The sequence below is a fragment of the Sinohyriopsis cumingii genome, chromosome 12 (assembly GCF_028554795.1).
Source record: "Sinohyriopsis cumingii isolate HCF-2022 chromosome 12, ASM2855479v2, whole genome shotgun sequence".
NCBI classification, from domain to species: Eukaryota; Metazoa; Mollusca; class Bivalvia; order Unionida; family Unionidae; genus Sinohyriopsis; species Sinohyriopsis cumingii.
This window is the reverse complement of record NC_142972.1, coordinates 9938212-9965158: the sequence shown is the minus strand read 5'-3', so window position 1 is coordinate 9965158 and position 26947 is coordinate 9938212. Positions and strand designations below refer to the sequence as shown.

Below are 26947 nucleotides of genomic sequence, written 5' to 3'. Positions count from 1 at the left end.
TTGTTCATGAATACATGGGTAGTTTTGCTACTGTGTAATACACTATCCTATCTAGAATCATGGATTTTTTAACATGCTGCATGCACTGAGTCCTTCATGAATCAGGAAATTTGGTGAGATCATACATATTGATAACTATTGCATCCTTCTGTGCAAAAAGAGGTCTCTGTGACCTTCATTTTATGCTTCAGTGACGTTGTTGAGACTCTTGAAACTTCGTACGTGGAAGAATATCTCTTGGTTCTAAACTCTTACAACCAAGAAAGGTCAATGTCACCTACATTTTTCGTATTACGAACACAAGTAGTAAGGTGGGGTACATTAGCGTCAATGGGAATTAGCATTACAGAGACCCCTGGGTCAGATTAGCGTCAAGGGAAATTTAACATAGAGAAAAATCGTGGGTCAGATTAGCGTCAAGGGAAATTAACATGGAGAAAAATCGTGGGACGGTTTAGCGTCAAAGGAATTTAAACAGGGTGGGACTTTATAGCGTCAAGGGAAATTGAACATGGGATTTTTTTTTTTATAATTTTTTTAAAAAAGGGGTAGGCAATGGAAAGGCTATCTCTTTTCGAGAAATATGGCTGGCCCTGAAAAGGGCCTTTGGGTTTTCTTCTTCTTCTGCTTCTAGTTTCTTCTTTTTCTCCACCAAGTTCTTATTTTATCTCCAACACTCTTTCTCTTCTTTTCTTTCTTTTTTTCTCCTGCTCTTCTTTCTTCTTCTCTTCCTCCTCTTCTTTCTTCCTCTTTTCATTTTCTTCTTCTTTTTCAATTTTTTCATTCCATGCTCTCATCCTTATCCTTTCCTTTTCATCCTCCTTCTCCTCCTTTATTTCTTTCAACAGATCACTGATGATTACCTTCATTTTTCGTAAATTGTTTATCTCCATCTTCACTCGATGGGGACTATAAGAATAGTGATCCTCGTTTAGGTTAACCAACATTTGCTCTATCATTCCTAAATTGTCGAGGACGTTTTGCAATTTTTCCATTTTGTCCATTTGGTTAGAAGCCATCTTCTTTTTTTTATTCTTTGCAGAATGGTTTGAACGACGAATACTGTGGGTTCTTATACGAAAAGCGCGGACGTGAAGGAAAACATCCCCCCTACTTTTTCATTTCATATAATAAAACCCAAACTATACTCTCCACATACGCTAAGAAACAATAAACAAAATCCATAATCTACTATCCACACAATCGTACGTGAGCGCTTACAGAACCCTAACTATACTCTTCACCTACGCTAAGAAACAATAAAGAAACCCATAATCTACTATTCACACAAACATACCTTAGCTCTTACAAGCACCAACACACAAACACATACCCTCACACTATCTTAAAAAAGAGTTAGTGTTTATATTCACACTACTCTACCTACACATTGGCAAATTGATGGTTATTTCTTTTCTAGAGTATTGGGTAGCCCTGAAAAGGGCTGTTTTTTTTGGAACTTCATGGACACCTGGTTAATGGTGGCACCTTCCAGGCCTGGCGCCGCATACACATCTTATCCCCCAGTTACTTTTTACCTTTTGGGGGGAGAGAGCAGAGGCAGGATATGTCGCTTCAGAATCCCAATTTTCGCTCTCTGGGATTCTGAAATTTCTTCTTCTTCTCTCCTTTTCCTCCTCCTCCTCTTCTTTGTATCTTCTCTCCTCCTCTTTGTACCTTCTTTCCTCTTCTTCTTTATATCTTCTCTCCTCCTCTTCTTTGTTTCTTCTTTCCTCCTCCTCTCTTATCCTTCCCTCCTCCACAATGGCTTCCGCGGCCAGTTCATTTAATATGCGCCTGGCATATTCCAGATGCACATGAAGTTCCAACAGTTTCTCCAGTCTCGTGTTCATTTTTGGTGTTGATCAATCAACAAGGGTAGTTGGACTGCCGAACGAGTTTCAATTTATAGTGAAAGCGCGTACGTGAAGGAAAACATCCCCTAAAAACATAAAATTGATCTTACCTACATCATGACCATAAAACAACGCGCGGACCTAAAAGAAACACTCACTCACTTTTTTATGCTACCCATCACTATTTTAAAATTTTTTATAAATCACTTCAATAGACTATCCACATACGCAAAGCAATCCAATCTAACTCCAAATATACACCTCAAACACCAAAAAAGACATCATTTTAATCTACTATCCATACCAACTTACTTAACCACTTACAAACACAAACACACAAACACATACCCTCACATTTTTTTAAAAAAGAGTTAGTGTTTATTTTCACACTACTCTACCTACACACATTGGCAAATCGATTGTTATTTCTTTTCTAGAGTATTGGGTAGCCCTGAAAAGGGCTGTTTTTTTTTGTTTGCTATGGCATTCTTTTTAGTTTCTAAGAATGCGATGTCCTCTGAGGATAGACTTTCTAGCGATAGGTCTGCTTCTTCGAAAAGAGAAGAAGAACTCTTTGGTGTCGATACGACAATCGACAAAGCCTCTGTCAGCTTCAGGTTGCTGCTGCTGTTGTTGTTGTTGCTGCTGTTGCTACTGTCTCTGAAGTCTGTACTTCTCTGTCCATTCGTCTTTTTTCCTGTTCATTTCTTCTCTGAAGAGCTCTTCTATCAGGTCTTCAGTGATTTTTAACATTCTCACATTCTCTATTTCTTCTGGCTTCGGTATCAGACTGTGTCTGACCCTATGCAAATTCACGTAGGCTTCGTTGAGTTTAGCTAGTTTGGAGCACATCTTCTTAGGAGGATGAGTCGACAATGGATGGTTAGACTGGAACCAACCCCGGTTCTTAAAGTCAAAGCGCGGACGTGAAGGAAAACATCCCCCACACGGTTTTTGAGTCGCAACGTTTAGTCATGAGAGGGATAGTAAGAAATGAAAGAGCATCAATCCAACATTCTTATAGTTAAACAAAAGACAAAGGCATTTTTTTTCAAAACACAACATTTTTTATTCAAAAATCACTTAACACTAAATAACAACTCTAACATTTTTAACAATAATCCAACAATATAACATCAAACAATTTTTTCAAAACACAACATTTTTTATTCAAAAATCACTTAACACTAAATAACAACTCTAACATTTTTAACAATAATCCAACAATATAACATCAAACAATTTTTTCAAAACACAACATTTTTTATTCAAAAATCAATTAACACTAAACAACAACTCTAACATTTTTTAACAATAATCCATCACTAAAAGTTTCTCCACTAGGTAAAAAGGGATAACAGTCTTCCATGGTTTCTAGTAATCTAGGATGACTTCTCTCAAACTGTTGATTTCTATGGTATTATCGAATTCTGCATACAGGATGACGTTCACCGTTTCATCAGGGTCTCGGTCTTTAAACTGAATTTCCACACGAATCTGGCCGGATTTTATAGGGTGGAAATGTCCCTCGTCGCTGCCTTGGTCTGGAGTGAAATCGAAAGCCCACAAAGCGTAGCCTCCTGCATAATCCTCGTACGTAATACCGTGACTGGTATTGGTTCCTAACTGTCCGGTGCCTTCGTACAGGGACAAGTACGATCTCAAGTAATTCTTCTTTTTAAAGTCAGGTTCGAAAGGTCGGGTACACAAGGTCTTGCCATCGCGACTGACTTCGATTTTGGACACGCCAAAGTGTTGAAAGTAGAAAGGATTTTTTTTCGGCAGCTCCGTTGAAGGCTGTATTCTCGACGATACCAACGATCAAACGTTTGGGTAACTGTCCTTGGAACAGATGATCTTCGATCATGGATCGCTGTCCCTTGGGAATGGTGAAGGTTTTCACTTCCACGCGTCGTATGGGATACTTGGCGGTCGTTCTGCTCAACGTCTGACTGATGTCGTTTCCCACTTTAGGTAACACTTCCACACGACGTACGTAGAGTCTGGCTTCTAGGATTTTGGTTTTGTAACCGTCACTATCAGCCATCAAATGGAAAGCGGCACTGCTACGATTCAGTCTCAGGCGGACATCCACCCCGTTCAGCAAATACTTTTCTTGCAACCACATGTCCAAATGCATACGATCCATCAGTTCTAAACTTGTGTCGGCTCCCGTGATTCTCTTTCTTCGTTCTACAAATCCATCATTGTTGTCTTTCTTTTCATCAGTTTCCAATATTTCAAACTTGGTAGGTTCGTCAGCTTCCCATACCACACAGGCATTGAGATGAGTGTTCTTGGCATCTATTCCGTACGTCAAGAGATTTTCCAGGTAGGCACGATAAGGGTAAGTATCCATGCTGCTACTGATCAGTTTGTTATTCAAGTACAAGTCCACTCCACTGAACAAGGAATGCATGAAATTGTTGACGGGAGCTACTGCTTCATCGTCTATAGCACCTCCAGTCTTATCTAGAATTTTGACTTTCTGGTACAAGTAACTGCTATTCAGATCGATGTAATCTTCGGGCTGTCCTTTGATTTCAAACTCGATGGGAGCGGAATCGGTCAGTGAGGAGACGGGGTGAAATTCCACCCACTGGGATTCTTGCATCGTCATCATCGTGGGGGGCATGGCAAACAGATCCAGTTCCGTCCTGGAACAAGCGCAGGATTCTCGGTGCATCATTTTTTTTTTTGTCTCTTTTCTCAATAATCGAAAACGTCTAAGTCTCGAACGGTTCTTCTTTTCTTGGTCTTTCTCGCCTGAAGTCTGGTGAAAGGGTGTTTTCTTCGTCGTCTCTTTCTGCCTTGTCCTTGCTGAATGCCTGACTCGGTAGCGTGCAGGGCATTTATAGGTGTTTCTCGTTGGCCTAAAATGTCTTTGCCCGTTTGTAGCAAGACATTTTTGCCTGCCCTCATGAAGGCTTCTTTAGGGTTTTGTTTGTCGATGATGACATTTTGGAGAAATTCTTTGCCTTGCGTCAGTGCCGCATCTTTCAAGGCGTGCAATCCGCGTGTCACCATCGGTTTCAACACCGGTGCCACCGAACGAAAGGCCGATTTTAACATATCTCCTAAACCGTGTCCTCGCTGTCGAGCAACCCCTCGGTACACTGGATACATGACTTACGAATCGTGAGAAAACCGTTTTCGAAAATGGAGTTTCACCGTGACTTTTCCTTTGGTGAATGGAATATTTTGTCCCAAATCTCCTTTTATAGTAATGTTGACCGTGTCCAAATACGACTTACTGACAGGCAAATAGTGAGGATGTACAAATTTGCGGTGGACGTGGTAAGTGTTTCCACCTTCCTCATCAGTGTTCGTGGCAGAATCCACTTTGAAAAGAATGACACGCAGTAACGGTACGGAGGTGTGTCCCACCACGTTATACTCCACCACATCGGAGTACACAAACATCAAATTCAGTCCTTGGTTCAGTTCTACCGGGGCACGAAATAACTTGCTAAAAGACTCGTTGTCGTAAACGATGGGTAATTCGCTTTTCTTCATCATGCTCATTCTCAGGTTCATGCCTCCGCCCAACATGTCATACAATTCAGGACAAAATAAAATGGACAGGATTTTACTCCGTTCAAATTTCATCAAGAAGCGACGAGCTGTTTTGTGGTACTCCATGGTGACACTTTTGTTAACATGCACCAAAGCTTTCAGAAACACGGCATTAAACCTGGAGGCTATGGTGCTGACCAAATGTTGACCACTAAAATAATAGCCTGGGGAAATGAACAAGTGATAGGTGGTGTACTTTTGTGTACGGGTTTTCTTGTCATATTTGACATTGCTATCCATCCACTGTTGCAATTGTTCGTCATGAACTTCCACATCAAAAAAATTTTGATTGGGAAGGACATTGAGGACTTGGGTCGGGTGAATCATTTCTACTAAAGCCACTTCCCAATGGGCTTCGTGATCTAAGGGGATGGCTTGAGGTAATTTGGCCGTGTAACAGCACAACGTGTTCTTGGGAAACACCTCCATGGAACTGTCACTGGGTAAGGTTAAGTAAAATTGGTTTTCGTGACTCATAATTCCAGAGTTCTGTGGCTGTCCGAGGGGTTAGTGGACGTCAGAGGCGTGTCTCCGCCCAAAATAGGGTTCTGGTTGTGGTTGGAGTGGTGACTGGCACTGGACACAAGGTTCCCGTGGTTCCCGTTCGAGGTGAATTTCAGGGAGGGATTAGGAAGCAGGTAACCGATGCAACTGCTCAATAAAATGGTCCACAATTGTTTGTCTCCTTGTTGCAAACTCAAATTGGCGATGGCTGCCCCGATGACATAATACACCACGAAGATTTGGCAGAAAAAGACGATTTGCGTTTTAGGCACACGTTCTCCACACCACACCCACAAGGGTTGTTTTTGTAAATCTTGTACAAAAGAACTGGGTGAAGGAGGAGTGGTCGACGTAGCTGCGTCTGTGTGAAAAGGCATGATGGTCACTTCTTTTTATAGTCGATGACTTGCGAAGCGTCGATCGAAGAATCAAAACTGGGCGGATATCCTTTCCAACGTACTTTGACTTCTTTGACACGTCGTTTGCCCACTTTACGGGTTCTGCGTTCGAGAATGCTTTCGATGTCGTACACGTCGTCTTCTTTTTTGGTGACACGTTGTAACTCGGGCAAATAAAACGTTCCTTTGAGCACTTCTCCGTTCATGTCTTCCAATTTATAGACGGCAGGATGACGGCCATGCACTCGTCCAGTGACGCGAAACAGTTCGGTTGTCCAGTTAGGTAAGTAACCTTTGTCAAAAGTGCGTTTGGTTTTGCCAATGCGCACCCAATCTCCTACGGCCAACTCTCCACTTTTCTTGGGGACAGCCCTCGTCGGGGACGTACCAAACAGACGCTCAAACACCAGCACTTCGTTGTCGGGAGTCACGTCTTGAGGGGTACGTCCGATGCTTCGATGGTAAGATTGGTTGTACGCTTGCACCAGGTGCGGTAAGATGTCGATGTACTTCAGAGTGTGGTGATGCGTAAAATATTTCCACATGCGTTCTTTCAAAGTGCGTTGAAAACGTTCCACGATGCTGGCTTTGGTTTCGGGATTCTCGGTGGTAAAAAAATGAATGTCACGTTTCTTTAATTCTTTTTGGAAAGCTTGGTTCAGAAATTCGGTACCTTTGTCCGTTTGCCATCGAAGAGGGTGACGACCGCTTTGTTTCAACACCCGTTGCAGGGCTCGCACTAACTCGCTGCTCGATTTGGAAGTCAAGGGTACGACCCAAGCAAATTTGGAAAAGACGTCGATGACAAAAAACAAATATTTGTAGCCACGATTGTAGCTGGCCAAATGAGAGACATCGGCTCAATCGGCTTGCCATTGATGATCGATGCCTTCCACTCGGGTGCGACTTCTGGCAAATTTGCGTCGAATGGGTTTGTGTAAAGTGTAGGTAGCTTGTTCTTGTAACCATCGTCGCACTTGAGGTAAACGGAGACTTTTCAGTTGCGTTTTGGCAGCACGATACAATTTTTGAACTCCTGCGTAACCTGCAGGATGGGAGGGATCGTAGTAAATGCTGGCTAGGACTTTTTCCATTTTTTTCTGTTGGTTGGTGTGTTAATAAGGCACCCACTCTTGGAGGAGGCTACTCTTTTTCTCTTGGGGTATTTTCTTGGATTGCAATGCTTTGCGTGTGCGACCGGCAATAGGTGTTGAAGAGGAGGAGGATGTCTGACCGGGGGATATCGGTTCTTGTTTCACTTCTGTCTTCACTTCTGTCTTCACTTTCTTTTTCTCTTGTGAGGAAGAAGGGGTGGCCATCATCTTTTTAATCCATCCAATTCTGGAGGTAGGTGGTGTTGTTAACTTGCGTACTTTTTCTGGTGGAGTTTGAAACCCTTCTTCTTCTTCTTTTCCTTTTTCTGTCTTGGTCACTGGTACTGGTGGTACTGGTACTGGTACTGGTGATGGTGCTGGACTTTTCATCAAGGTCTTAAAATCTTTCAGAGTGGGTAGAGCTGTTTCGTCTAAAGCTTTCTGGTGAAAGAGTTGCAGTCGTTGCAAGAGTTGACCGTACTTTTGCGATTTTTCTGTTTCGGACAAATCTTGACGATCCATCAAGGACTGCAATTCGTGTTGTAACTGGGACATCACGCTCAAATGGGGATTGGGAGGTAAATGCGGGGTGTGTTGTTCTTGCCACCGATGGTATTCCATCCATCGTTTGTAAGGCACTAAAGCTAGTTTTCGTCCTTCCATGGGGTTGTCAGGGGTCGATTCTGAGATCTTGGAACTTCCGAGGCCTTTTTATCTTGCTCCCACCAGTCCTCCCAACATGGTTCCCAAGACTCCTTTCAGTATGGGGCCTAACAAGAGAGGTAAAATACCTCCACGTTGCACTAACATCTTCTTTTTTTGACGAATGGGAATTTTCTTTTGAACCATTTGGCGAAGAACGTGACGATGTTTGCCTAAGCATTGTTTCTGGTGTTTGGACAAAGGGATCGTGCCTTTCAAAACGTTCAAACAACATTCGCACACGGTATCGATGACCTCTTTGGAGGCCGTTTGAATGAGTTATTCTCGTAGGGGTGGAGAAGCTTTGGACAGGACAGATAACATGTCCCCATGTTTGGCTAAACGTGGTGGCAGTCCTTTCCTTTTCTTTCCTTGGGGTTTTCTGGAGGGTGACATCTTTGAGTCTTCAGGAGCACCAAAAAACACTGATACCCGACTTGGTCACAGGCTTTTTTTATACTGGAACGCGTCGCCAATGATTGTCTTGACGTCGTATTAGTTTGAGGACAGGCATGACACGTCGTGCAGGGGTACGTAACGGACTAAATCGAGCCAGTTCTTGCTTGGACAAATCCAGTAAACCTTGTAACATGCCCGATCTTTCTTCAACTTTGATTTTGGGAGAAGGTACTTTGTGAGCAGCAGCCACTGCCACTAAATTGGAAGGTCCTGCCACTGGGGAAGTTCTTTTGGGGGTCATTAACGGAGAAGTTGTTGGTGTGATCAACGTCTCCAAGTACTCTTCAGTTCCTGGTGTCATCAACGGAGAAGTGGATAAACGTGAGGATGCCGGAGACGCAGTTACTGCCGTGGCAGATCGTGGTTTGCGAGTGTAAGGTTGCGTCCTGGCCGAAGTGCCTCTCTTGCGACTAGTTTTCTGTGGACTTTTCTTTTTCTGGGGGCTTCTTTTCTTTTTCCGGGGTGGTGGTGTCTGGTCAGAGGAGGGTCCTGCCACTGGAGAAGTTCTCCTTGGGGACCTGGTCTTTTTCTTCTTGGGGCTTCGTTGGACTTTTGTCTTGGGTATAACTTTGGGGGCACTAGGATCCCATCTTAAGAGTGAGCGAATGATGACCCCTCCTAGAGTACCGCTCCCTCCTGGTTTCAAAATGATTTGTTTTTTGGTTTGAGTGTCGATGCGGGGATCGGCCAGTTGGACCAAAGCGACTTTGTTTCGATCGAAAAAGCGTTTGGTTTGATGAGGAATCTGAATGATTCCTTGGAGTAATTGACGTGCCGTCACCGTGAACCATCGTAAGACTTCTTTGAGACTAGCTTCTAAGACACGAGCTCGTGTTTGTGGATCTTTTTCTCGACTGATGCCATACAAGGCACGAATCAATTTGACGGGAAGATGCGACTGAAGGGACGTCATATTCGCACTGAGAGTGAGATAGACGAAAAAGGGTCTGAGGTTTTATAGATTTTTTTTTATGTGGAGTGAAATGAAGTCGAGGACGGAGACGTGTACAGGACAGGCCCTCCGTCTTGGCACCAGTGGTGAAACAAGTGGGTACGAAATCGCAAATCCTCGGGAGTCGTAGGTTTCAAATCGACGAGTAAATAGGCGTGTGGCGTTTGAGTGGCATCGTCGTACGCCTGAGTCAGCCAAGGCGTTCCTAACTGTTTGGCTAAGACTTGCACTTGCGATTTATCTCGAGGGCTTTTAAACAAGACCACGTAATGCGCATTGAGACTGGTGGTGCGATGGGCTTTACTTTGTTGAAACAAATTTTGGGTGATGTAAACGACACTGGCATTACGGTGATGCCCTTTGCGCGTGAACCACAGTTTAATTTCTTCTTCGTCTTCTCCTAACATGTCGTCAAAAATGACCAAATGGGTTTGACGGGAGTCAGAGACGATGCCGTCGTCTTCTTCAGGAATGCCTTCCACAAACACGATGGACTCGCCTTGACTTTCTCGCAAGAGGCTGTACGCCGATTGCCACTCTTTGTAACACCACACGATTCGTTGAAGGGGTCGATCGATCAAATGATGTTTATGTTCGATCAAACGTTTGACGAATTCGGTTTTGCCAGAACCGCTAGGTCCAGCAATGAGCATGTTAAAGGGATGGCGAAGATACAAAGCCTCCCAACTGGCACGATCTAAGTGTTCGTCGATGACTTTGACAGTAGAGGAAGAGGGAGTAGAGACAGCAGAAGTAGCCATAGTGTGAGGAATGTCACTTGTGACACGAAAAACAAACAAGACAAGAGTTTATATACTTTTTCAGAACACGTTTATTGAATGTTTTTTTCAAACATGAATACGAAAGACAAAAATACATAAAAGCCAAAGGCTTAAGTATAAGAATAAACGGCACATGATAACAATGAACGTGGAATAAAAACAAGTGTCTGTACAACAACCACATGTTTTGTGTAAAGTTCTAACCAGTTCTATAGTAGGGGTAAGGTCACACAAGTGTCCTCCCGAAAGGGTCTTTCAGGCCTGTCCACGACAGTCCTGTCCTGGGTGACGGGTTCTTCTGGCACCGTCACTAACACAGGTTGAAAAGTAACTTTTTTCCTTGAATAACTCTCGTGCATACTGGGCCACCTCTTGTGTCCAAGCCACAAAACCCTGGTCTCGGTGATGTCCAACATTTGACTCCTAACCAATCTGGTTTCTTCTTCGTCAACGACATGGTAAGTTACTTCAATGAACAATGAACTACCGATCTTGCCTAGGGTTCCTTTTCATATACAGACCAATACCGACGTGACCGTACGGCAACATAAAGTGTTTGGGAAGTCTCACTCGCTTCTGGTACACGATTTGATAGACTTTTTCCAAGGGTCGACTGAGGATGTGGTGAGTGGGTAAACGTACAATCTTGTTCGGTTGATAGGTGGTCACTTTAAAGTTTGCATCCTCTCCCGATTGCAAGGCTTCTTTCAATACCCCAAAGTTGACCACTCGACTGGTACGATGATTCAGAGTCAATCCTTTCACTCTGCACGTCGTGTGCACTTCTCCTTGTTTGTCCCGGTATTCGTAGCCGTAATTTTTGGGGTCGCCACTGGCGAAACTTAGAATCTTGTCGTCGGGATGCTCGTCTGTCCAGGCTCCTAAACGGTCTCCTTCGATGTCAGGGTGATGTTGAATCGGGTGATGGATGTAAATGCAACTGTCCGTGTCAAAGTACAGGACGCGTTCCCCTAACAGTTCTAAAGCTTCGTACAATTTTAAGCGAGCATGGGCTGTCACGTAAGCCGCAATGATGACATTTCCAAAAGGGTCGTCTTGTACAAAGTCCAGATCTTCTTCGTAATTGACCAAGATCAAATCCTCTCGAACGACGTCCACGTGTTTCATGTATTTGGTTTTGTCGTGAATCATCTGGAAGTAGCGGGAAGGTTCTGTCAAATATTCCGTCTTGGGTAAATACGGTCGTTGTGCCATTTTACCCCACAAGCAATTTAACATCACTTTGGCAAACGATCGCCTGCCTTCGTTTTTCTCGATGTGGTCTAAAGAGATGCCTTCTTGTGCATAGTATTTCTCTTTGAATTGTATTTGGTCTTCGGGAGTGTGACACCAGGAAGGATAGCCGCTGACTTCTTGCTTCAGTTTCAAAAAGGCATCCACGTAGTCGGCGAAAATGCCTTTCTGAGTAGGGTCACCCTTGTGGTACTGTTGTGTCTTGGGAAAGTGGCAAATTTCGTACACTTCTAACAGTTGGTATCCCATGTCCAGAGCTTTGAACAATTCCACGCTGACCCAGGTTCCCGTCAAGACACGTTCTTCCTGGCTGTGATGGCAAGGTTGGTCCTGGTTGCACGTTTCGGCACAAGTACGGCACAAGGGAAACATCAGTTTGCCTTGACAATGGTGAGGTAAGACGGGATGGTATAGGTTCGTGGGAGGCAAAACTTTACACTTGATCAAGCCTTCGTATTGTCGAATGTTTTTCAGGTCGATGTGTTCCGTCAACAATTGCGGGTGCCCTACAGGAAAGCGACAATATTTGCACACGTAGGGATACAGCGAACACACGTCCAAGTATTTGATTTCATCTCCTTTCTCTTCGTCGGCTTGGTACAGCAAACAGGTGGCATTGGTCCTTCCTCCGTACAAACTATCCCTCGGGTTCAGCGGGTCCATGAACTGGTAACTATCCACGAGACGTTTAAACTCGGGATCGGTTTTCAAACGGTGATCGTACTCGTGTTCCCACATTTCCACCACTTGGTATCCTTGCTGTTCTAACTTTAGGCGTCGCTGACAAGTGTCCTGGTACAAGTGTTCCATGGTTCGTTGCAAAAACTGATTTTTAGCGTCACGGTCAGAGTAACAGACGGGACATCCGTGAAATAAGCAACCGTTAAACTCGTACACGATCTTGGGGTTTTCTAAGTCCCAGCCATCGACCGAATACGTTCCGATGGTCTTTTAACCTCCTCCGTTGCGGGCCTGCTGAATCCATTTGTCTTCCTTGTCGCACAAGTAATGTAACCAACGTAGGGCTTTGACCGAGTATTGACGCTTGACAAAGTTGGTCGTTTGAGGACTGATGACAGCCACGGTGTTTTCAGGCATGAATCGTTGGCGGTACACTAAGGAACACGCTTTGGCAATGGTGCAAGCTTCTTTCAAAGGATCGACCCCTCCGTGTTCCATGAACAGTTCTCGAAATTTTCCACAGCAACGCCGTAAAATTTCCACGTCGAAACGACAATACTTTAACATTTCTTCCTGAAAGTCGAAGGGGTCAGAGGCATGAGCCTGGTACCAAGCGTAGAAAGCTTCTCGTTGTTCGGTACGCATGTTGTCGGGGTCGTAATAGTGAGCCTCAGGCAAATGGGGTAGAACGGCATGTTGATTGGCTTCCGTATTGAAAAAGTGAGGAAAGTACCCTTTAGCCATTTCTGTCATTCCAAACGTTTTAGGCATTCGACTCAAAGGCATGGCCAAGTAACTCATCGAATCTTTAAACTGTACTTGTCCCACTTGCATGAAAATGATTTTGGCTCCGTTCAAAGTGACTTTAGGACGTTCGGTGCCTTGTTCCGTATAGTATCTGAGAAGAAACTGTACATCGTATCCGGAGAAATTGTGAGCCATCACCGTGGCATGACGATGACAATCTCCGTAACGTTCGATGTCCTCTTGGCTCCACGTCTTGTCGATGGGGTCTAAGACCCATCGGGCAAAATCGGCTAACGTGTTCGGTCCCCGAAAGATTTTTTCACGTCCTCCAGGAATCTTGCTGCAGTGAGGGCAATGACTGAAGATAGGTTCTTGAATGCACTTCTCGCACGCTCGATGAGCCACGCAGAAATTAGGAATGTGAATGCCAGTCTCTTGCATGCATTCGAAATCGAAAAAGATGAAATTGCCTTTCTTCTTGTGACCGTCCTCTTTCTCTGGTGGGGGTTGGTATTTTTGCACGTAGCATTGGTGTTCCAAGTCCACGATGTGGTGACAAATGTGACATTTTTTCTTTCCTCGACATACGTGTGCCTTGGCATTATTGGTAAGTATGCCTTGTCCACAGGTAGGGCACAATCTCAGGAGCTGACAAGCACATTTCTTCTGTGAACCTTGTGTTTTCAAATGTTGTTGGTAACAGGTAGGGCTGACAAACGTGCGCAAACAAGTCGAACAAGGCACTGGTCCTTCGCTCAGACAGGGTGGAGAGGCCAAACATCCTGGGCATTTCATTCCACAATGCTTGTGTTGCTCTCGATTGTTATAACCATAGTCACATTTCTCAGAATAATAACTGTATCCCAGGAATCCAGTGATACTGGTAATGGTATCGAAATGGTCATCGTGATGATAGACATGAATGTATTTTCCGTCCTTAAAATCTTGTCCTCGAAACAACAGAGTTCCACGCATTTCTTGAGGGTGCACTTTCAAGGTGTAGCGTGGAGCTAGGGCATCTTGCAATTTTTGCATCTCAGGAATGCCACAGGGTGTGTCTTTGGACAGTCCGGCTTGTTGTAACAGGAGTTCTGCTTCATTTCGTTGTTTGGCTCGGTCGGATTGTTGAATAGTTTTCGAGGTTCTTTTCCATTCTACCGTGTCGTTCTTGTTCGCATAGGTTCGTCCCACCACGATGGCACGGGCTAAACACATCTGGTCTTGAGGGTTGTTAATTCGGAAGAGACTCTTTTTGGTGTTGCGAAGGTCGTCCACCAATAACATCTTTTTGCATCCAGTTCCTTGAGAAGGAGAGACGTGGCCATTTTCAGTGTGGCTTTACCATCGGTGATGTCAAACTGGTCATTAGATTGTTGCACCTGTTGTATCTTGTCCATGACTTTGGAAGGGGTCAGTTCTGCGGGTCTGCTAAACTCGATCCAAACAGGGGATTTCAAACCGTCGTGATCTATGGATAGTGTCAAGCGATCGTCTTCTTTGGGTTGACACTGTCGCTTGAGTGCGGTGAGCAAAGAATCCCACATCTCGGTGATAAACCCTTCTGCTTTCTCCAAGGGTACGTCGGCCTTGAAATCTTTAAACTTCACCGTGTAGGTGTAAGCCGTGGTTCTAAATTTTCTAGAGGAGCGCTTTTCCGTCTCTCGAATGGAATAGTACTTTTCAGGGTTGACTAAGGGTGGTGAACTTTGTTTAGAGGGTTTGGATTCTGGTTCGCTCATGTCCTCTTCAAAATCACTGGCATGAATTTGTGCCAAGATTTCAACCCTGGTACGAGGCGATAGATCACGTTTCTGCCTCTTACTTTCTTCTTCTTCTTCTTTCTTCTCGAATGAATGGGATCGTTTCATCTTGAGTGCAAAACGTCAAATGACTCAAGTTTAAACACCATAGACTAATTTATATTCTTGGCAAACCAGCGTATATAAAAAGGGTGTGTCTTGTCCTTTCACTATTCATTTCACTCTCAAACCGAGGAGAACGATGGAAGAGACTACCCAGATGGAACGTTTCGTCAGAGCTTTGCGAGGGGTCATTAGAAAATTCTCTTCAGACCAGCCGACGGACTACTCTCCTTCCTTTCGAGATAAGAGTCAGGATACTTGCTATATCTGTCAGAAGAAAGGGCATTGGTCTTCAGAGTGTCCAGACCGAAAAAAAAAAAACAGGGGCTAAAAAAGACAAAAGTCAAGATACCTGTTATTATTGTCAAGAAAAAGGACATTGGTCTCCAGATTGCCCAAAAAAGAAACAAGAGGAGTCAGAAGAAAAGAAGGATTCTTCAGAAGAAGAGAGGGATTCTTCGGAAGAAGAGAGGGATTCTTCGAAAGAAGAGAGGGATTCTTCAGAGGAAGAAAGAAGACAATTCTATTTAAAAGAAGCAAAGAAACAGGAGAAGAAAAGAAGAAGGGAAGAAAATGAGGAAAAAACGGTGAAGAAATTCAAAAAACAGAGAGACTAAACAAGGAGAAAGAAGAAGTCAATGAACTTTTAATTAAAGTGTTGTGTTGTGAATTGGATTGTAAAAAAAGGATAAAAGAATACATGAATGATATAAGGTAAGTGTCTTTGAGTTTTGATTTTAAAATAAGCTACACTCACGCACTCATACACAGACACGTACTATAAGGGTAAAATGGGTGGGGTTTATTTTTGAGTTATTGGCAAATTGAAATTGTATTTCTTTTCGAGAAATGTGGGTGGCCTTGAAAAGGGCCTTTTTATTTTGGTGTAGGGGTGAGTTTAACCAATCAACTTTAACTGCCTTAAGCCTTTGCCACGGCCAAGGCCTACTTCTGATGATTGGGTTGAAATCACTAAGGGTGGTACGACAGGCTTAGTCACAGGGCTGGCGTGTTTAGCTCGGGAAGGTCGTATTCTCTTCGGTCGTAATAAAGAAGTCTGATACATTTGTTTCAGACTTCTTAACTCCGCTAAAATGTCCAACAGTACCGTAGCCGTTTGATTTTCACCCTCTTGTTTCTTTGCTGCTACTTCTTCTTGCTGTTGTTGCTGTTGTTTTTTTTCTTACCTCTTCTTGTTGCTGTTGCTGTTGCTGTAGGAGAAAAGCTTGTTCCGATTCCTTTTGTCGTTGCATAAATTTCTCCAATTCTTCTTTCTGTCTCTGTCTAAAATTCTCCACTTGCGGTAATGAAGAAGGTAACGAAGGTTCCGGAACAAATTCTTGCGAGGTAAGAAAATCCACAAAATCCCAATGTACCTCTTCTGAAAGTAAGTCCGGGTTCCCTTGGGCAGTCTCCCCTGCTGGTGCACCCCAATGGATCGTTTTCTGAGTTTCCGTCATGTTGAATCACTGTCGCATAGATTGACTGCACACAAGCGCTAACGAATCTATATAGACCACGTGACGTCACAGACTGCTCTCTTCGGATTGGATGCGAGCTGACTGAATGTAACGCGTGTTTGGATTGGTGAATGAATTCAATCCGTTTCAATCCTTCCTGTACCTATAAATAAGCGCAGTTCACTGCATTGATTCACCTATTCTCGTCGCTTCAAGATGTGGACCACAGTTGAGTCATCCACCCTTGTGTCTTCCATGATGTTTAGGACGGACATGCTCATGTATGTCAGATCCAAGTGGACTGTTGTTGATAGGACAGATACTAGTCAATGGATGAGGAGAGTTTACATAGAAAGACAAGGATGTCTCAAGAGGGTACTTGTGTATGGACCGGCAGTTAGAAGGAGTTTAAGAAGAAGAAGAAGATGTGACAGATGCCATCTATGTTAATATTAATATTAACATAAACCCAAAGGCCCTTTTCAGGGCCAGCCATATTTCTCGAAAAGAAATAGCCTTTCCATTGCCTACCCCTTTTTTAAAAAAATTTAAAAAAAAAAAAAAATCCCATGTTCAATTTCCCTTGACGCTATAAAGTCCCACCCTGTTTAAATTCCTTTGACGCTAAACCGTCCCACGATTTTTCTCCATGTTAATTTCCCTTGACGCTAATCTGACCCACGATTTTTCTCCATGTTAAATTTCCCTTGACGCTAATCTGACCCAGGGGTCTCTGTAATGCTAATTCCCATTGACGCTAATGTACCCCACCTTACTATTAACACAGGTTAGGTATTTGTGTTTAGCTTATGACCACACAATTATTTCCATATTATATACACTTTAGCCTACACAGAAGACCCTTTGTGACCAGTGCAGTTGTAAGAAGAATTAAATATATTTATTCAATGTAAACTATCCATATTAATTACTAATATATTGTATATTGTGATATGAGGCCCTCAGCAGGTTAACTGTGTATTATGAATGAGTATATGAATTAGATGAGTGGACTGCAGGCTGTAGTAGCTAATCAACGTAATTACTGATGCATGGTACATGCTTTTAATAGTGGCCATACTGGTTGCCACTCTAAAGTTCCTCACAACGTGTGACTTTCCCGAAGTAAAGCATGGCTTCCAAGGTATATTAATGATAATAGCTTTCGAAGCTAATTTTAAGAGCAGTAATATTAATTTAAAAAATCGCAAAAAATAACAATCATTATAAATGAAAGAAAAAGAAACAACAATTATTATCTGGTTTTAAGAAAACACTAAAATTCGTCTATTTTGATATCATAGAAAATAATGGTCTTTTTATTCTTGTCTTTTATACCTTACAATGGTATCTGCGTTCTGGTTTTTATTTATATTCATTCACTAGCCACAATGACCAAAGATCAAAACCATCTATAAAGTCATTAACCGGACATAATGATCAGAGCAAAAGACAAATTAATGGGTATCAGCAGTGTTCAAAGTATAGGGAAACAAGTCGTTGGGCTGCATGCCTTTCCTTTGGATATTTTGGATACAAGCAGCCTTTGTATCCAAAGTGCATCTGTAACTGACAGTAGTTATGTACGACATTCGGGGGCCAATGTGTTTATAAAGAGAAAATGAATGAAATATGTATAGAGCAAAAGGGGAATTTAACATTGGAGCGACACTTTGGTTCCTAAGCGGAATTTCAAAAATGGGTGACGTCACGGTAGTGGACACTTTTGAAAAAATGGCAAACGTGTTACAAGGGCTGACCTCAATCGGGCAGTGAATTAGTATCGGGGTTCGAGTTGACCTCAATACGTGCTACTGCAGGTAGATATGGAAAAGGTTATGTTAAGTGTTGATAGGGACAAACATAACATGGACATACACCAACAAACAAACAAATACTTATACAACATAAAGACGGGGAGGCAATGAATATATCTTATCGAGGCAATTAAGTAGCTCTGAAAAGGGTCGTTGGCTTCGTCCTATTAATTTTACCTTGGCCTCCACTTTTTCAACCGACTTCTGAGTTGGTCTAGTATTGTTCCTTTCTTTTTCTCTTCTTCAGAGGTCCAGTCAGGATGCCCCATTGCTCGAAATGTTTCCTGCACCTTTATCCAATTGTTATTCAGTCGGTTGAATACGTCCTATCTCTTCTTTATATACTTATCTTTGCAGTCATGTGCAGTTTTCTTGGTTTGTCTCGGTATTCGTAACCCTAATTTGTAGGACCGCCGCTAGCAAAACGGCAAGTCTTGGTTCTAGGGTATTCGTCCGTGCAGGCTCCTGAACGGTCTCCTTCGATTTCAGGGTGAGGATGATCAGGGATAGATGTAGATACAACCGTCCGTGTCAAAGTACACGACACGATCTCCTAACTGGCGTAAGCCTTCGTACAGTTTTAAGTGAGCGTGGGACGCCACGTAAGCAGCAATGGTGACATTTACAGATTCGTCGGTCTGAACACATAATTTCGGTTCTTCTTCGTAATTGACTAGGATCAGATCTTGGCGAACGACCACCACGCGTTTCATATATTTTCGTTGGTCGTGAATCATGTCGTAGTAGTGGAAGTGCTCTGTCAAGTACCTCCGTATTGGGTAAAAACTTCGTTGTGCCATATTTCCCCACAAGCAATTGAACATGACTTTGGCAAACGAGCGTCTTCCAGCTCTTTTTCTTCGACGTGGTCAAAAGTTATGCCCTCCTTGGAACTGTAATCCTCTTTAAATTTGTCTTCATCTTCGGGAGTCTGAGACCAGGAAGGATAACCATCGGCTTCTTGTTTGAGTTTCAAAAAGGCATCAACATAGCCCGAGAAAATGCCTTTCTCAATGTCATCGTCCTTTTCGTACTTTACTGTCTTGGGAAAGTGGTAAATTCCGTACACTTCTAACAGTTGATATCCCAGTTCCAGTACGCGAAACAATTCCACGCTGACACACGTTAATGTTAAAGCGCGTTCTTCCTGGGTGTGATGACAAATTTGGTTTTGGTTACAAGTTTTGGTACAGGTAAGGCACAATGGAAGCATCTGTTTTCCTTGGCAATGGTAAGGTAAGACGGAATGGTACAAGTCGGTGGGAGGCAAGATAGCATTTTATCAGTATTTCGTATTGAGAATGTTTTTCACGTCGATGTGCGGGTGTCCTGCTGAAAAGTAACGATATTTGCACACATATATTTCTTCTCCTTTCTCCTCGTCCGCGTGGTATAGCAAACATGTGTCACTAATTGGTGCTTCTAGATGTTCCACCAGGTTGTCACTTTCCACGATTCACTTTTAAACTCGGGATCGGTTTTCAAACGGCGGTCGTATTTGTGTTCCCACATTTCAATGGCTGTGTAACCCTGTTGTTCTAACTTCAAGCGTCACATACATGTTTCCTCCTCGTATAAGTCCCCCATGGTACGCTCTGAGAATGGATATTTCGTGTCACGTTGATGGTAACAAGTAGGGAATCCGTGAAATAAGCATCCCTGAAACTCCTACACGATTTGGGGGTCTTCTAAGTCTCAGCCATCCACCGATTATGTTCCAATTTTCTTTTCGATTCCTACGTTTCTAGCATGTTGGATCCATGTGTGTTCCTTTCGTACAAGTATTGTAGCCAGCGCAGAGCTTTGACGGAGTATCGACACTCGATGAACTCCGTAGTTTGAGGGCGTATGACTCTAGGCTGTTCTCGGGCATGAATCGCTTCTGGTACACTAAGGAGCACTCTTTGGCGATAGCGCAGGCTTCCTTCAAAAAATCGATCTCTGCCTGCTCCATAAAAAGTTTTCGAATTTTTGCACAGCAACGCCATAAAATGCCCACGCTGAATCGACAATACTTTTACATTTCTTCTTGAAAGTCGAAGGGGTTCGAAGCGTGAAAGTGGACCAAGCCCAGAAAGCTTCTCGTGATTCGGTGCGCATCTTGACGGGTCGTAGTAGTGAGCGTCAGGCAAATGTGATAGAACAGCGTGTTGATTGGCTTCGGTATTGAAAAAGTGTGGAAAATATCCTTTGGCCATTTCAGTCATTCCAAACGTTTTAGTCATTCGACTCAATTGCATGGCTAAATAACTCACGGACTCTTTAAACTGTACTTGTCCCACTTCCATGGAGACGATTATGGCTCCGTTCATGGTGACTTTAGGGCATTCGGTGCCTTGTTCTGTATAGTATTTCAGAAAAATTGTCCATCGTATCCCAAAAAACTGTGAGCCATCACCGTGGCATAGCGATGACAGTCTTCTTAACACACTAGACATTTTTGTAGAGTTAAGGTATCAGAGACAAACTGATCAGATTTCTTTAACTCGACCCAAGAGAAAACGAACTTCGCAAGCCAAAAATTCCAACCCAGTCATCACTACAGCTACGCTGACTACCCCCAAGAGGCTATTTGACGTTACCTGGGACTTTCACTGTTTACTTCTCTCCTTCGCCCTTTCTCTTCTCTTTTTCTTCCTCCTGTCGTTTTCTTCTTTCCTCTTCTTGCTGTAGCTGTTGAATGACAAAGGCTTTACTGCTTCTTTTTGCTGTTGTAAAAATATCTCCAATTCTTCATTCTGCCTCTGTTTAAGGTAAGGAAGGAGAAGGCAGTGAAGGTACTGGTACCGGTGCAAATTCTTGCGATGAGGAGTGACAATCGACTAAATCCCAATTAAATTTATTATCTTCTGGAAGTATCACTGTGGTTGTTTTGGTAGTCGCCATGCAATCAGTCCTCGTCTCCAACGCAGACGCCCCCCATCTTCTTCTTAGTTTCAACCATGCTCAAACTATATCGCATCGATTCACTGCGCACGGACGCTAGCGCAACTATATAGGATATGTTACGTAACACGTAGCTGTCTTCTGATTGGAAGAGAGACTGTGCTCTGACTGAATTATATAACGCGCGTTTGAATTGGTGAAAGACGTCAATCCGTTTCGATCGGCACTTAGACTAAATTGAATTCATATGTTCCTATGACATGATGTGGACAAACGCTGAGTCGTCTACCCTAATTTCAGGGATGCTGTTCAGCCCATGGTACGCTATATATATGAAATCAACATGGGCTAAAACGAAGTTAACATATACCGTCATTTGGAAGAGAAGAATTTATGTGGAGAGGCAATGCTGTTTGAATTGAATACTGATGTACGAACTCACTGTGAGTTTAAGGAAGAGAAGACCAGTGCGATGCTCAATATTTGAACAACCCCAAACGGCCCTCTTCAGGGCCGCTCAGTTGCCGAAAAGATATATTCATGGACAATTTTTTTTTGTAGAAGTATTTGTTTGTTTGTTTATTTGTGTATGTCTATATTTTTGTCCCTATCAACACAACCTTTTCCATAACTACCTATAGTAGCACGTATTGAGGTAAATTCGAACAATGTAACTAATTCACTATCCGATTAAGATCAGCCCCATGTAACACTGTTGCCATTTTTTCCCTAGTGTCCACTACCGTGACGTCACCCATGATAAATTCCCGTTATTCCCCCAAGTGTCGTTCTCACGTTAAATTCCCATTATGTCCTATAATTTTTCCGTCATTTTCTCTGCATAAACCCATTTGCCCCCAGGTATCGTATATAACTACTATTGACCAAGGAGCCATATTTATTTGGACATTCTACATTTACTTACTGAAAATTGATGTGATAAATAAAATTTATTGAAAAATAACAGTATATGTTCAAGGACGGATCTTAATGACCCTGACACATGTAAGTCAGCATTAGAATGTAACCATGCCAACAAAGTCCAAGCGGCATATGAAACGTTTTCAAGGAGAACTGGGGCTGGTAAAGTTAATTCAGATAACTCAAGTTCAATAACGTTTTTACGTTAAGACATTATGTTGCATTTATCACCAGAAATGAAGATATTGCTGATGAATTTTAAATATTTTTTTGTAACTGTGCTAATTAAAGTAATAAAAAGTCTACTAGATATCGTCATCATGAAAACTATGATGAGTAAGGATAAAGTGTTAAAGTATGTCAAAATTCAGATGTCAAAATATTCACCGGGAACATCGGGTCAAGATTACTACGAACTGCAGTTTCCCGACTTCTACGAACTGCAGTTTACTGACTTCTACGAACTGCAGTTTAGCGACTTCTACGAACTGCAGTTTACCGACTTTTACGAACTGCAGTTTACCGACTTTTACGAACTGCAGTTTATCGACTTCTACGAACTGTAGCTTACCGACAACTACGAACTGCAATTTACCGACATCTAGGAACTGCAGTTTACCGACTTCTAGGAAGTGTAGTTTACCGACTTCCAGGAACTGCAGTTTACAGACTTCTACGAACTGTAGTTTACCGACTTCTACGAACTGCAGTTTACCGACTTTTACGAACTGCAGTTTACCGACTTCTACGAACTGCAGTTTACCGACTTCTACGAACTGCAGTTTACCGACTTTTACGAACTGTAGTTTACCGACTTCTACGAACTGCAGTTTACCGACTTTTACGAACTGTAGTTTACCAACTTCTACGAACTGTAGTTTACCGACTTCTACGAACCGCAGTTTACCGACTTCTACGAACTGCTGCTGACTAACAATATTTACAGTAGTTTCATTTCCGACAGTAACACATGCAGTTACAAAAAAAGAAATAGATAAACGTAAAAAAAATAATGTCAGATTCATTTCAATCCTTCCTGTTTTATCTAAAGCTTTTGAGAAGCAGTCTCACGATTCTTTACTATGTCTGGAAGAGTACAAACTGTTGCATAGTATAAAATCAGGTTTTCACCCTTATCAGTCATGTACAACAGCTCTTGTTAGTATGACTGAAAATCACTAATAGCACCAGGTAATGGACATCTAGTGGGACAAGCAGATAATGGACATTTAGTGGGACAAGCAAGTGATGGACATCTAGTGGGACAAGCAGATAATGGACATCTAGTGGGACAAGTAGGTGATGGACATCTAGTGGGACAATCAGATAATGGACATCTAGTGGGACAATCAGATAATGGACATCTAGTGGGACAAGCAGATAATGGACATCTAGTGAGACAAGCAGGTGATGAACATCTAGTGGGACAAGCAGATAATGGACATGTAGTGGGACAAGCAGGTGATGGACATCTAGTGGGACAAGCAGATAATGGACATCTAGTGGGACAAGCAGAAAATGGACGTCTAGTGGGACAAGCAGGTGATGGAAATCTAATTGGGCTAGCAGGAGATGGAAATCAAGTGGGACAAGCAGGTAATGGAAATCCAATCGGACAAACAGGAGATGGAAATCCAATCGGACAAGCAGGTGATGGAAATCTAGTGGAACAAGCAGGTAATGGACATATTGTGGGGCAAGCAGGTCACAGACATATCGTGGGGCAAGCCGGAAATTGACGTCTAGTTGGACAACGAGGTTACGGACATCTAGTGGGACAAGCAGGAAATGGACGTATAGTGGGACAAGCTGGTAATGGACATATAATGGTTAAAGATTTACAAAATCAACAATGGTGATTCAAATAGGGTGAACCCTCTTAAAAAGGAAGAAAACAATTCCCATCAGTGTCGTAATTACTGCAGACAAAATATGTGACACGTGGATTGCCACAGGGATCTATTATGGGACCACTGTTGTTTCTTATATTCATTATTAATTTACATGTCATTTTTAGCAATGCTTCTATCAATCTCTATGCTGATGACACATCTTGATGCAACACCAGTTATATCGTGATGCTGTGTAAATGCATATTTATAATGCTATTGTTGAAATTTCCAAATTGTGTAAAGAATGTAGTTTCTATATATTTGGGCAAAACATGTTTATGATAGTAATTACATAACAAAAGCATAACAGGTCTGTAAGTACTGCCTTACACGTAAAAGGAAATTATGTCAAACAGGAAAATGTCACAAATTATTAACTTTTAGGTCAATAATTTGCTTTTGGTCCAATCATATTAAAGACAATAAAAACTAAATCTAGTAATAACCGGTTTATCTACAACAAAAGAATACCTAATGATTAAGCATTGTAGTATGTCTAATAAATGTTATGCTCAACAAAATCTTGACCACTACAAAGTCATAATGGTAATACTTGAAAGACAAGGGTATCCAAAATAAAGAGACCACAAAGAAAGCTTCTCGGGTCGTTTTTGACTGTAATGTTGACAATATTTATGAATACATGAATGATTAAAAATGACGTCTGTAAAGGAAAGAACATTCTTTAGAAAAGCTTATTCATCGTCAAAGTTCCAATTGTCTCTTTCCTGATTACACATATGTTTTTAGTAATAGACAATTAATACTAATAATAAAGCCAGTGTGCCAGTCTATCTGATCTTTGTCATCTAAACACTTTTTTCTTCTTTTCTTCCTAAACCTAATAACTAATTACTGCTCTGGTCCAGTCACTTAGACCTGACTGCATAAGAATGTCAAAGAGGCATTTAAAAATAAATATTGCAAATAGATGTTTGTGTTGGTTGAAATCAAGAAATATGTAATTCTGGTACACGTCACGAGTGATTAGGTATTTATGTAGGTATATGGATGTTAAGGTTTGTACTTGGTTTTGGATTTCTACCTGTAAAGGGGGCAAAAACGTATATGCATGTGCACGTGGATTTGTTGCAGATAGTAGTGTACATGTGCACAATTTTTCACAACTGAGACACGTTTGTACATTTGTGTAATAGTGAAAGTATTATTATGATTATTATTATTATCGTTATTATTATTATTATTATTATTATTATTATTATTATTAATCCAGCCTGGGTAGGATTTTTTAAAATATAAATAGTGGTACTCAATAATTAAAGCAGTTATTGGCTTGGAGCTATTGCACATCACATGATATTTCAGTCTTGTAAGATATATGTAGCAAGTTCTATAATACCAATCTGAGAGATAAATGATACAGCTCAGAACGACAATATTTCTACATGGGTAACACCTAAAATAAATGGCAGAATGACATTTTATACACAATACATCGCTAGGTCACACAACAGTGAAATCTGGCTATAGCAGCCTTCTATGGTAAAAAGAAAATTGGCCTTTCATGACAGGTGGCTGCCTAATGAAAGTTCATTCACTGAGTACTTTAATGCAAGAGACATTGAAAAGTTAGCTGTTGTAGACATGTGATTGGCTGTTGTAGACATGTTATTGGCTGTTGTAGACATGTGACTGCTGTTGTAGACATGTGATTGCTGATTATGCAAGTGACTTGCAAGACTGATATATAAGAGAGAGAGAGAGAGAGAGAGAGAGAGAGAGAGAGTGAATTTTTTTAATGTTCTGGAGATGAGTGTGTGTGATGTGTGACAGATACTTACACAAAATCTGCCTCTGCCTGCACCGAACCCGATTTTTATAGTTTATGTTCCCTTGAGAAGAAAGAAAAACATAAGCAACAAGCAGCAGATAATGAAAAGTTTTTGGATGTTTGGCCAGAACGGCATTCAATGGGGATAATTTCTCTGTTGGAAACTGCTCTAGGCATTCCATTGGTGACCCACATATATTTTATATTTATACATTTACAAGAGGTAAATAAGGGTTTTCCAACCTTTATGAATGCTATCCTATGTGATTCAGGAATTATGAATTATAAAATACCGCCCAAATGATTCGATAAAATGTGTTTGCAAAAAGTGATATCAATTTATGCTTGCAGTGTCTGTGATCCTGAGATCACACAATATGGTCTATTGTTTTAATACGTTAGTAAAATATAATGTTAGTAAGAGGTCTTCTCCTCTCCTCGCAAGAGAGGAAATCCCTGATCATAGGCCAGCTAGGCCGACATAAAAATAGTATAAATGCTTAGCATTTTGTCTCCCACATTAAATACCAGCCCTTTCAAAAGACTACCTTTTATGTGATATGGGGTGAATTCATGAAAACGAAGACCACTGAATTTATGATAATACACAACAATACCTGTTGAAATGTCGAAGGAATGGTGGGTGGGTGGATGACATGACTGTCGGTCTCAAAACATCAGAAACGAAAGTAGGTGGACATCAAAATAATCTTGATATACAAAATCAATATACGTACGTAAAGTTATCAATAATTGCAGAAATCCTACAAAGTTGTACCTTTCATGGAGGCTGGATGGGAACATAGGCATTGCGACAATGTTTTTCTTCCACTCCAGAAGTACCTACATCGACAACTGAGAATCATAAACGTCATCGATTTGCGGTATGTCCTACACATAAAGTCATGACGTAACCTTTGTTTAGATAAGACACATTATCATGCTGCAGTAGTAGAACGGGGCATTTTGAGAGCCGAACTGGAGCTCTGTGTATAATAGGGTCAAAGGTTTATTGAGATAAACGGGAAATTAACATTGGGCATATCTATTTCTGATGAAAATACCTTATGTGATATTATCTCGTCTAAAACTGCCGTCTTAAGAAACTTACACCATTCTCTTGTAAAATTCTTTGAATGGTGTAAACATAAGGGAAAGGTCATTAATTTAGACAAAGCCAAAATTTATGTTGATAACCACTCAAGAGGTACATAATAGATTTAAAGATAATATTTCCCCAAATCCATTTTAATGACATGGAACTGAAAAATGATGAACTTTTAGGATTTCAAGTTGATAACAAGATGTTAAT

At 41.8% G+C, this 26947-nt stretch overlaps 1 protein-coding gene across 3 annotated transcripts in view; it reads right to left on the bottom strand.

The window, feature by feature from the left end:
- The window catches only part of LOC149785994 (heat shock 70 kDa protein 12A-like), a 30518-nt gene extending 3981 nt beyond the window's left edge, over window positions 1–26537 (bottom strand). The window contains exons 1-2 of one of the 3 annotated variants that reach the window (XM_089976268.1): window positions 26414–26537; window positions 25646–25696 (exon numbers count right to left, since the gene is read on the bottom strand). The gene's annotated coding sequence lies outside the window, so the exon portion shown is untranslated. Of the gene's footprint in view, window positions 1–25645; window positions 25697–26252 lie in introns of all 3 variants that reach the window. The other 2 variants (XM_089976269.1, XM_089976270.1) reach the window with 2 other exon arrangements.
- Between the last annotated feature and the right edge of the window lie 410 nt (window positions 26538–26947).